At 41.9% G+C, this 10,743-nt stretch overlaps 1 pseudogene; it reads right to left on the reverse strand.

Annotated features, from left to right (window-relative positions):
• Positions 1–3,972: 3,972 nt before the first annotated feature.
• Positions 3,973–9,425, reverse strand: LOC121574204 (annotated as a pseudogene).
• Between the last annotated feature and the right edge of the window lie 1,318 nt (positions 9,426–10,743).

Consider the following 10,743-nt stretch of genomic DNA (forward strand, 5'->3'; position numbering starts at 1 on the left):
CTCAAATGTAAATGTAAATAGTCAATGCAGGTTTGGTCCCCAGACTTGTGTTTGGCATTGGATGACATGTTGAATGACATGAATACAGATCATCTCAGTCTCCACTCTGTGAATAAACATGCTTAATAAAACAGTACGTGGTATTTGTTCCCCCGTGGTTAAATCCCTATTTTTATTGCAGTCTTATCAGTGTTACCCATCTTTGTCTCTGGGGAAAATAGTCATTTAAAATTAGCTGTTTGTGTGCCTCCCGAGTGACGTAGCGTTCTAAGGCACTGCATCACAGTGTTGCAGCGTCACTACAGCCTGGGGTTCGATCCCAGGCTATGTCACAACCAGGACGGCGCACAATTGCCCTAGTGTCGTCTGGATTAGGGGAGGGTTTGGCCGAAGGGGCTTTACTTGGCTCTTCGCGCTCTAGCGACTCCTTGTGGTGGGCCTGGCGCCTGCCGGCTGACTTCGGTCATCAGTAGAACGGTGTTTCCTCCGACACATTGGTTCAGCTGGCTTCTGGGTTAAGTGAGCGGGTTTTAAGAAGCGTAGTTTGGCGGGTCATGTTTCGGGGGACGCATGACTCGACCTTTGCCTCTCCCGAGCCTTTGGGGAGTTGCAGCGATGAGACAAGATTGCAAATGGATATCATGAAATTGGGGAGAAAAAGGGAATAAAATACAAAAATGGAATGAGTTGTTTGTTAGGCATTTGCTGAGGTCATGCTTCCCACTGCATGACTGCATTACATTTTAACTGAGGTGTTGATTCTCATTGCTTTTTTAGACCAACCACAAGAAACCTCCCCACTTTCAATACATTAAGCAAAATGAAATGGTGGTTTGCTTTAGCTGTTGTGAATCCCTAATAAATGACCTTCTGTGGTTTGTGTCATGCCATATAAAATGCCTGTCCTTAAGTGATTACATGCAATTATGTGTAAAATTCTGAATAAACAAACACTGAGAATTGGCCAATTGTTGATTGAATTTCCTTTGGAAAAGCTAATAAGCTTAATGTATTACAGATGGCAAATGTCTTAATTCATTAAAAACGTAATTAAATCACAGAACAATACAGAACAATATTTACACAGTATTGATTCATATACATTAATTAGGCCATATCACTTAAATGCAATGTTCGTTTTTAGGCATCGTTTGTAGACGTAAAGACCATATGAATAGACTGAAAGGGAGTAAATGGAACATTTAGAGGCAAGACTGCAGGTAACTAGAGAACAACTAGAATGCACTAATCCAAGTACAAGTTAAAAAATATATATATATTTTATTGCAACAAGTAAACAGTGATCTATATGACTGTCCACAAATCCCATCTGAGGTTGCTGTGGTCACGTATGGTTGCCATGGTCACATATTAGGGATTTTATATTCTGTTAATGCGTTAGGCCTATGCCTTGCAGTAATAATTCTCACACCACCCAATAGCATCCGAAACAATCCGGAGGGCAACAAACACACTAGAAACAATGTGGCTTCAGCAACATTGACATTGTGGCTGCGTTTACACAGGCAGCCCAATTCTGATAATTTATTTCACAAATTGTTATTTTGACCAATCAGATCAGCTCTGAAAAGGGTCTGATGTGATTGGTCAAAATACCAATTAGTGGAAAAATGATCAGAATTGAGCTGCCTGTGTAAACGCAGCCTATAGAGAGTTGAAATCTAGATGACCAATGCATAACTTTTGTACAAACTAAAGTCCCCCCCCTCAAATAAATTATAATATTTACACTACCGGTCAAGGGTAGTGTGGGAGTTTGTACTATTTCTTTATTTGTACTATTTTCTATATTGTAGAATAATAGTGAAGACATCAAAACTATGAAATAACACATATGGAATCATGTAGTAACCAAAAAAGTGTTAAACAAATCAATATATATCTTACATTTTTGTCACGAGTTACAAAGCCAGAACCCAGAAGCAGACCAGGACAAGGTAAGTTGAAACGAAGGTGAGTGTTTATTTACAAATTCAAGAGTGATGCTGAATAATCCAGGGAACAGAGCGGGCGGCGTTGATTAGTTGTTGGGGGTGCAGTGGTTGATCCAATCATGGCTCGGCAGCCGCCGACCACCAGGCAGAGGTTGGATGAAGGTTCCGGACGAGTGACTGCAGATGGAACAAAACGGAGGTAAGTAAACAACAAACCAACAAGGTGCAAAACAACAAAACTAACGCTAGCAGCTCTAAGACTGATACTCTGATAAACCTACTGTTCATGGCTAACGATCCGGCAGGGAATGGATGTTAGGCCAGAGCCTAAGAAGGGTGATGATCAGGACCAGGTGTGCAGATTGCTGATGGGATGCAGGTGCGGAAATCAAGAGAGCTCCCCGGAGCGTTCCAGAACCCTCGGGAAACTGGAGATCCCGAGCAGAAAAACTAGTCCACAGACAGGACCCGACTCAGACTGCCGGGATCGTTACAATTTTAGATTCTTCAAAGTAGCCACCCTTTGCCTTGATGACAGCTTTGCACACTCTTGGCATTCCCTCTACCAGCTTCATGAGGTAGTCACCTGGAATGCATTTCAATTAACAGGTGTGCCTTGTTAAAAGTTATTTTGTGGAATTTCTTTCCTTCTTAATGCATTTGAGCCAGTCAGTTTTGTTGTGACAAGTTAGGGGGGTATACAGAAGATAGCCCTATTTGGAAAAAGACAAAGTCCATATTATGGCAAGAACAGCTCAAATAAACAAAGAGAAATGACAGTCCATCATTACTTTAAGACATAAAGGTCAGTCAATACGGAACATTTTAAGAACTTTGAAAGTTTCTTAAAGTGTAGTTGCAAAAACGATCAAGCGCTATAATGAAACTGGCTCTCATGAGGACCGCCACAGGAATGGAAGACCCAGAGTTACCTCTGCTGCAGAGGATAAGTTCATTAGAGTTACCAGCCTCAGAAATTGCAGCCCAAATAAATGCTTCACAGAGTTCAAGTAACAGACACATCTCAACATCAACTGTTCAGAGGAGACTGTGTGAATCAGGCCTTCATGCTCGATTGCTGCAAAGAAACCACTACTAAAGGACACAATTTTTCAACAAGACAATGATCCAACACACCTCCAGGCTGTGTAAGGGCTATTTGACCAAGAAGGTGAGTGATGGAGTGCTGCATCAGATGACCTGGCCTCCACAATCCCCTGACCACAACCAAATTGAGATGGTTTGGGATGAGTCAGACCGCAGAGTGAAGGAAAAGCAGCCAACAAGTGCTCAGCATATGTGGGAACTCCTTCAAGACTGTTGGAAAAGCATTCCAGGTGAAGCTGGTTGAGAGAATGCCAAGAGTGTGCAAAGCTGTCATCAAGGCAAAGGGTGGCTATTTGAAGAATCTCAAATATAAAACATATTTTGATTTGTTTAACACTTTTTTTGGTTACTACATGATTCCATAAGTGTTATTTCATAGTTTTGATGTCTTCACTATTATTCTACAATGTAGAAAATAGTAAAAATAAAGAAAAAACCTTGAATGAGTAGGTGTTCTAAAACCTTTGACTGGTAGTGTTTATATTTTAGGCTGACAGCTGTAGACCACAAAGAAATCAACACGACTGACTGTTTGGAAGAACACATTTAGGCTATAGTCTGTTCTACTGTGCCGTGACAATATTGACACTAATTAGGCGAGTGTGCTCTAAATAATTGACAGCAGGCTGGGATGATGAACTGGGTTTAGGCCCCTGTAATTAGTCAAATAGATCCTTCGCAGAGAACCGCAAAGCAGAGGAGTCCTTTTGGCCACTTCAAACAGCAAATCAAGCCCAGATATCATACTGTGCTTGAAGTGCAGACCATTATGGTTTGCGTGCATCCAATTAGATGCAGTTAAAATGACCATCTATAGAAGAATCTTTCAATCAAACTAATAAATTAAGGATATAATCACCATCAAACGAATGTAGGCCTGCCCTAAACACTGTGGGTGAGTGATGTGAAATCAGTGGATCTAATGTGTATGGGAACAAGAGATTATTCCAAAGGGAACAAGAGATTATTCAATATTCATGCAAATTATATATTTAGTCACAACTAGGTAACAAGTTGATGTTGCATCACAGTAAGCCAATGCCTCCTTAGCCTCAGTATAGTCTCTGATCTCCTGAGGAGTACGGATGTAACTATCAAACTCACTGTCTGAGATCTCCTCATCACCAGCCACCTCCACCATTGGGACCTGCACCATCCTTATCTTAGTGTACATCACAGAAGGCTGTTCAAACAAACTCCTCTTGCCCCTGTTCTGTGCTGAGTGTTTGCCTGTGTCAGCCTGGGGCAACCCCTCTATTACAACATTGTATGTCAGGTCAACATCTCCTTGTTGCTGGGCGCTCTCTGCATCTGGTTCCCCCACAAAGGGTTCTTGAAGGGTTTGTCCTGAGGTCTGGGATGGAACAGCCCCCTCCAGGCAGGGCGTGTTGGTGTGGGGCGGGAGTTCAGATTCAGAGGCCAGGGTGTCATCGTGGCTGCTCAGGGCCCTCCTCAGTAGGGTGAATCTATGGTTCAGGATGCCATCTACCATCTGGATCACTGTCTGGAGTGACTTGCTGAACCTGGCCAGCATGTATTTGAGCTGGGTCTGGGTCGGCTTCAGGGACTGCCAGGCCAGAAAGATGGAGGCCGTGAGGATGGGGATAGGCTGGCGGCCGGTCACCAGCCAGGCATCTGCAGCCAGCTCCAACAGAACAACGGCTCGCTTTTTCAAATCCTTGGAGGACTCTGACAACTGTTAATGGACATGCTGAGTGCTTAGTTTGTTTCTGACAGAGAAAGCTGAAAATATTTGGTTTCTCAATAGGGCATTTCCATCTAAAAGGACCCATGAGCACCAACATGTGAAGTTCATAGGAGCATGTCTCAAGTGAAAAGCCTCAAGTGAAAGCTAGCAGTCTATATATATATTTTTTATTAACCCGCTACAGACTAAGCCCTGTCTAAGCCGGGGGAGGGGGGTGGGGGGGTGAGGGTTCTACTAAGCTATGTGGAATTGTTTTAAGAAGGTCATACCAAGGATCATTTAGCTATTTGATTTTGAATTTTAAGACCCCTTGAAGTATAAAATAAATAAATAAAAATTATTAATGAAAATGTATTTTGGGCCTTACTCCTATTAGCCCATACAAATGCTTTGAATAACAGATTCACTACATGGAACAACGTTAGTGGCAAAAAAATATCAAAATGAAGTTTGTTCTGAAGTGTCTGTCCTATATCTGAGAGATATAAGAAATATCAGGAAACAGTTATTCTGTTTTACATGTATTTAACCCCTTATTTTTGGCACTTAATATATATATCCATATATACTTCCATTAATTTTTTCAACTGGTACCAGGGGACCTTCAGATGAGCCTTGTGAGGCCTGTGGGCGTCTTAGAGCAAAACAGAGTCTCACCTTTCCAAAGACTAGTCATATTAGTGTGTAGCTCAAACTGTTCGGACGCTACAGACAGAAGTTGTCAGAGTCCCAATTCGCTTGTGGGGGGACGTAGAGCAAAACGGAGAATACCATCATGAGAGTCTCAACCGTTCGGAATCTACAGACAATTTTGTGGGAAGACCGATTTTCAGGATGTCTCATGGTCTGACAAACTCTGCTCTAGCTCTGTCACCTTTCACCGCAGAAGTGCTACATCGGCGGATGCAGTGGATCCAATGCAAAAAAAACGGATATCTCTAGCTTAAAGGAAAACTCCACCCAAAAACTATCTTTAGGTATTTGATTCATTAGTCCATTGTTGCAAAATGCATCATACAGGGATAATTTCTGTATTTTTAAAGTTACATATCTTGAAAACTTGATTGCTGACAAGCAATACATTTTGGGACTATGTTCACAATGGACTGTTGAAACAAATATCAAAAGATAGTTTGAGGGTGGAAATTTCCTTTAAACTGGGGATTTTTATGGGGATTTTTTTATTATGCTAATTAGATTTCCACAGGGGCGCGGACATCGACTCTAGGGGGTTAAGGCAAATATACAAATTTTCTACCATTTTCCAGAATAAATGCAATTAAATTGGCTACAATGGGAAATCATAGTAGTCACAAACCACAGTTGGGTCACCTGCTACTGTCCTCCCTTCCACTGGCATACTGTTGTGTTCAGCTCATAACTGTTTTCTTTCGCTTTCTGTCCTCTGGTGGTCAAAGCAAGACTGTGAAAACAGTCTGGACAACCCCTCCCCCTCACTCTCACTCACTCTCTCTCTCCAGTTAATGTCACGTCTCCTGGCTCTTACCTACCACCTACCCTCTTTCCATTTACTTTAACAAGCATCCTCACTGAGCACCAACCGACACTGTACGTCCATGGACATTGAAAAGTAGTTGAAATTAGATTAGTCTGCCTAAATCTGAACCAATCATAAACGTCTATGTTTCAAAAGTTTGGACAGCACAGTAGCGAACAGTACAGTACAGAACAGTACCGTAAAGTAACGAAAAGTAGAGTCGAGTACAGTACAGCACTGTACAGTAGAGTTCAGTACAGCATACTAGAGTACAGTATAATGTACTGAACATATCTACTCTACTGCACTCTAATGTGCTATGCTGTACTGTTCTGTACAAACTTGTGAAACATAAACCCTATTCGGACAGGACTAGTATTACTAGAGACGTTGGTTATGTCATTATTACCACAGCATGTACGTTATTCCAGAGGATGATTCGCACAGGATTCGTTTTTCCAAACAGACCCCTGTAAAAAAAAAAAAAAGTATTCAATTGACGGAAGCCTGGAGGTTTCTATTCTAGGCGTAAAGTTATTCAACATCATGTCTAGACAATAATAAGCTACACATACAACTCGTGCTTGGCTGCTAAAGGTAGCTATAGGTGTCCCCATAATATACAAATTGAGGAAGTGTGATCATGATCATTATTTTAGCGATCCATGGTAGGCATCCCTCCTAATGAAAATGTCCCCAATCCTGCTGATGTGAACTGCTGATCAGCACCCCGCACTTGCACTTGAGATGTGTTATGGGTGAGAATGTGAACTTGCCATTTCCCCAAAAAAATTGCTCAGTGGGGAAATCGTGGATGCCCTGCTTTGCAATATATTGCCTACTCCACAAGAAAGAGGATTTTGACACCCACCATCTCAGATTGTTCTGAAATAGTTTCTGTAGTTAGCAACAGATAAGATTAGCAATCCTGAAACATTTTGTTGAAATATAATTTGATCTGAGAAATTAAGCTAATTGATTGCACCCAAATTGGCCATTTTAATTTACAGGATTCATATAATCTTCAATAAATATAGTACCTAACATCCGATTTGGACCATCACTCTTCCTAACAATGAGAAAGACATGAGGAATCCAATAAAATTATCAATAGCCGCCAACAGACCCCCCACACTCCACACCAATCCCACCCAAACAACCAGTATAAAGTATCTGTTCTCTATGTGCTGCTTGGAGTATTGCTATTTCAACCTTTGTAATGCATTCCCTGTGAATCTGGTGATGTTTTTTCCCCCCTGTTCAGAAAAATTAGCCATTGAAGTCACTTACATTCTTTACCATAAATGTGTGTGAAAGATGCCGCTGTTCCTGCTACTGCCACCACACCCTTTTATCCATTTTGCTGGTCTCTAACGTAGACGCAGAGAGTCAGGAAGCAAGTGCAGTTAGTGAGTTTAATACGAAGAACATGGAACGATACAAAACAAGGGAAGTGTCTAACATGGAAACATAAACAATATTGCCTGGTGGGTGATAACAAAGGAGTGCTAGATAAAGGGGAAGTAATCAGGGTAGTGATGGACTCCAGGTGTGCCTCATGATGGGGCGCAGGTGTGCGTAATGAGGACTGGTGATTAGTAGACCGGCGACATCGAGCGCCGGAGAGGGAGTAGATGTGACAGTACCCTCCCTGATGCGCGGCTTTAGCCGCAGGACGACGATGACGCCCAGGAGGACTTTCGTTTATTTAGCAAATATTTTCTTAACTCTATTTCTTGAACTGCATTGTTGGTTAAGGGCTTGTAAGAAAGCATTTCACGGTAAGGTCTACACCTGTTGTATTCAGCGTATGTGACGAATACAATTGTATTTGATTTTTTTTCTTGCACAAATTGCACGCATCACCTGTCAAACTCTGTAATGTCTCAAAACACAGAGATATTGCTATGTACAGGACTAGTATTATCAGAGGACGTTGGAGTTTGCCAAAAAACTGTAGGTTATTCTGTCTGGAATTGTTACTCTCCTGCCATGTAAAAATTACTGATATGGCAGATTCGGACAGGACTAATATTAAGGATGTGGTGTTTTGTGCTCCTGCACATAATTACATTACCCGACCTCCCCCAGTAAAACTCATGTGGTGTCGAGAAAACGTTGCTAATTATGCTGTGAAAACAAGGAAATCCGCTGACGCTGTACTTTGATTATAAAGGTTTATTTATATCAAAGGGTTCCAGCTTCAATTTACAGATATCTGCAGAATATCTGGAGAATAACCGCCCAATCTCAAATATGATTATTCTGTCCTCCTTTGTTTTAACCAAGTATTTATATCCTATGACCTATGTAACATAATATGGGTGTTTTCCCTACAGACCAATCCCAGGAGGCCACCTAACAGACTTCCTCGGCTTTAGGGTGCCCCTATAGAACTACTCCCCAGATGCTCCCTTTAAGCTTAGTCAACATCCTCTAAAACCATTTGAAACCATTAGCAAAGTCATAAATTCCTCAGATACTACACTCACCATGAAAATAATGATATTGTTTGGCATCTGAGTCAAAGCGCAATTCCATTACTGTGGAATTGCCCAATAAGCATAAAATGTCTGCCTAATAACAACATGTATTTATTCAGACAATTTATTTATCAGGCAATCAAGGCTAATGCTTATAGTTGAGGTGATTGATTACACACTTACGCCTGACAGTGTGTCTCCAATAGGTCAATGATAGTGGTGGGGGAGCCATTATCTTCAGAGTCTTCAACATCTCCTGGTAGGCCAAGCCTATCAGCCTGGGGTTTGCCTCCAGGAGACAACTCATGGTTCCCATTGCGATGGGCCAGCTGTGCTGCCTGCAGGTCACCAGTACAGCATCCCACCAGAGCCTCGTTCTTCTGCAGGCTGACCCTGATGAAGTTAAGGTGCTCATTGGCCTGCTTGAAATAGGTCTCTACAGTCTCCTCCATGAGGAAGGTAAGTCTAAGAACGCAACAGAGAGCACCACCCGGTGTATGCCTGTTTTGAAGAAGTGATACAGTATTGTCAGCCAAACATTATTAAAAGACACAGTATTTTGTGATATCCAACCATCACATTGTGTCAGTTGTTCAACAGCAAGTTGAAGCAAACAGTAGTAGTAGTTCCCTACAGGGAAACTGCCGTTCCTACCTTTTATTTGATTCCGGCATGGCGTCTTGTCCACTTCTGTGCAATTACTGTATCTGACATCTACAGGAGCGAAACAAGCAGACAACGAAATACAAACAAAGTATTCAGTTAGCTTTACATTTTACATTTTAGTCATTTAGCAGACGCTCTTATCCAGAGCGACTTACAGGAGCAATTAGGGTTAAGTGCCTTGCTCAAGGGCACATTAACGTCATTTAGCAGACGCTCTTAGCCAGAGCGACTCACAAATTGGTGCGTTCACCCTATAGCCAGTGGGATAACCACTTTACAATTTGGGGAGGTTAGAAGGATTACTTTATCCTAGCTAAATCACAGTTACAAACTATAATGATTGACAGGGATGTTGAATTGCCTTACAGACCAAGACTCAAGCCTTACTGACTAACTTTCAATAGGAAAGCACATTCGTACAAGCATCTGCATAAATCATTTCGCTAAGAAGGTGACCGATCAACCATAGATAGTTAAAGTTAACTAGCTACCTGTGCCCTGTGTCTTCACTTCAGGTGGTGGTGAGTAGACCTTCGGATACCACAGCGCCACAATCTGGACAATATAGACCTGACGATAGTCGCGTCTATTATAGGCATTGGTTGAAGCTCAGTGTTCAATTCAAATCTCCCTATCATCATATCTAAGCCAATATGACACCAATCTCGATGAAAATTCGCAAATCAACTTGATTGGAGGTACACAACACACTCCCGCCTCTCGTCATGAGATATCCGTCCATTACCGAGAAGCACATACCAGACTTTTTAAACAGGGTCTTTAGCAACTGAGTTTTAAGAGGATTTCTTGCTCCTACCTAGCTCAAATTCTAGATAGCGGATAAAAATGAGACTGACCGTTGGATTAAAAAAATGTGTATTGACGAAGTGTGTAGGTGCAACCTGGTCTCAGAGCATTTCGTATTATTCTATAAGTAAATCCGTGATGCTCCATTTAGTATGCTATGTTACCTTTGGTATGGTTATACAAAAGACAGATGGTTACTTAAGGTAACCCAACGGTTGCGAGTTCGAATCTCATCACGGACAACTTTAGCTAATTAGCAACTTTTCAACTACTTGCTACTTTTTTAGCTCCACTCACACACACTTATTTTAATGTGTTAAGTGGCTCTTAAAAGAGCCTTTGGGTTCATGGAGAGGCATGCAAGTGGCAGTGAGTGTGGTGGTGTACTACTACTTGCGTCTTGCTAGAACAGAGGAGAGATCAGCTCTCACTCTCAAGGAAGAGGTCGTTGCCCTCATCCGTGAGATGCACGCCATCCCTATGGCAGGGTTTCCCAAACTCAGTCCTGGTGATCAGTAG

Source organism: Coregonus clupeaformis, chromosome 9 (genome assembly GCF_020615455.1).
Source record: "Coregonus clupeaformis isolate EN_2021a chromosome 9, ASM2061545v1, whole genome shotgun sequence".
In the NCBI taxonomy this organism is placed as follows: domain Eukaryota; kingdom Metazoa; phylum Chordata; class Actinopteri; order Salmoniformes; family Salmonidae; genus Coregonus; species Coregonus clupeaformis.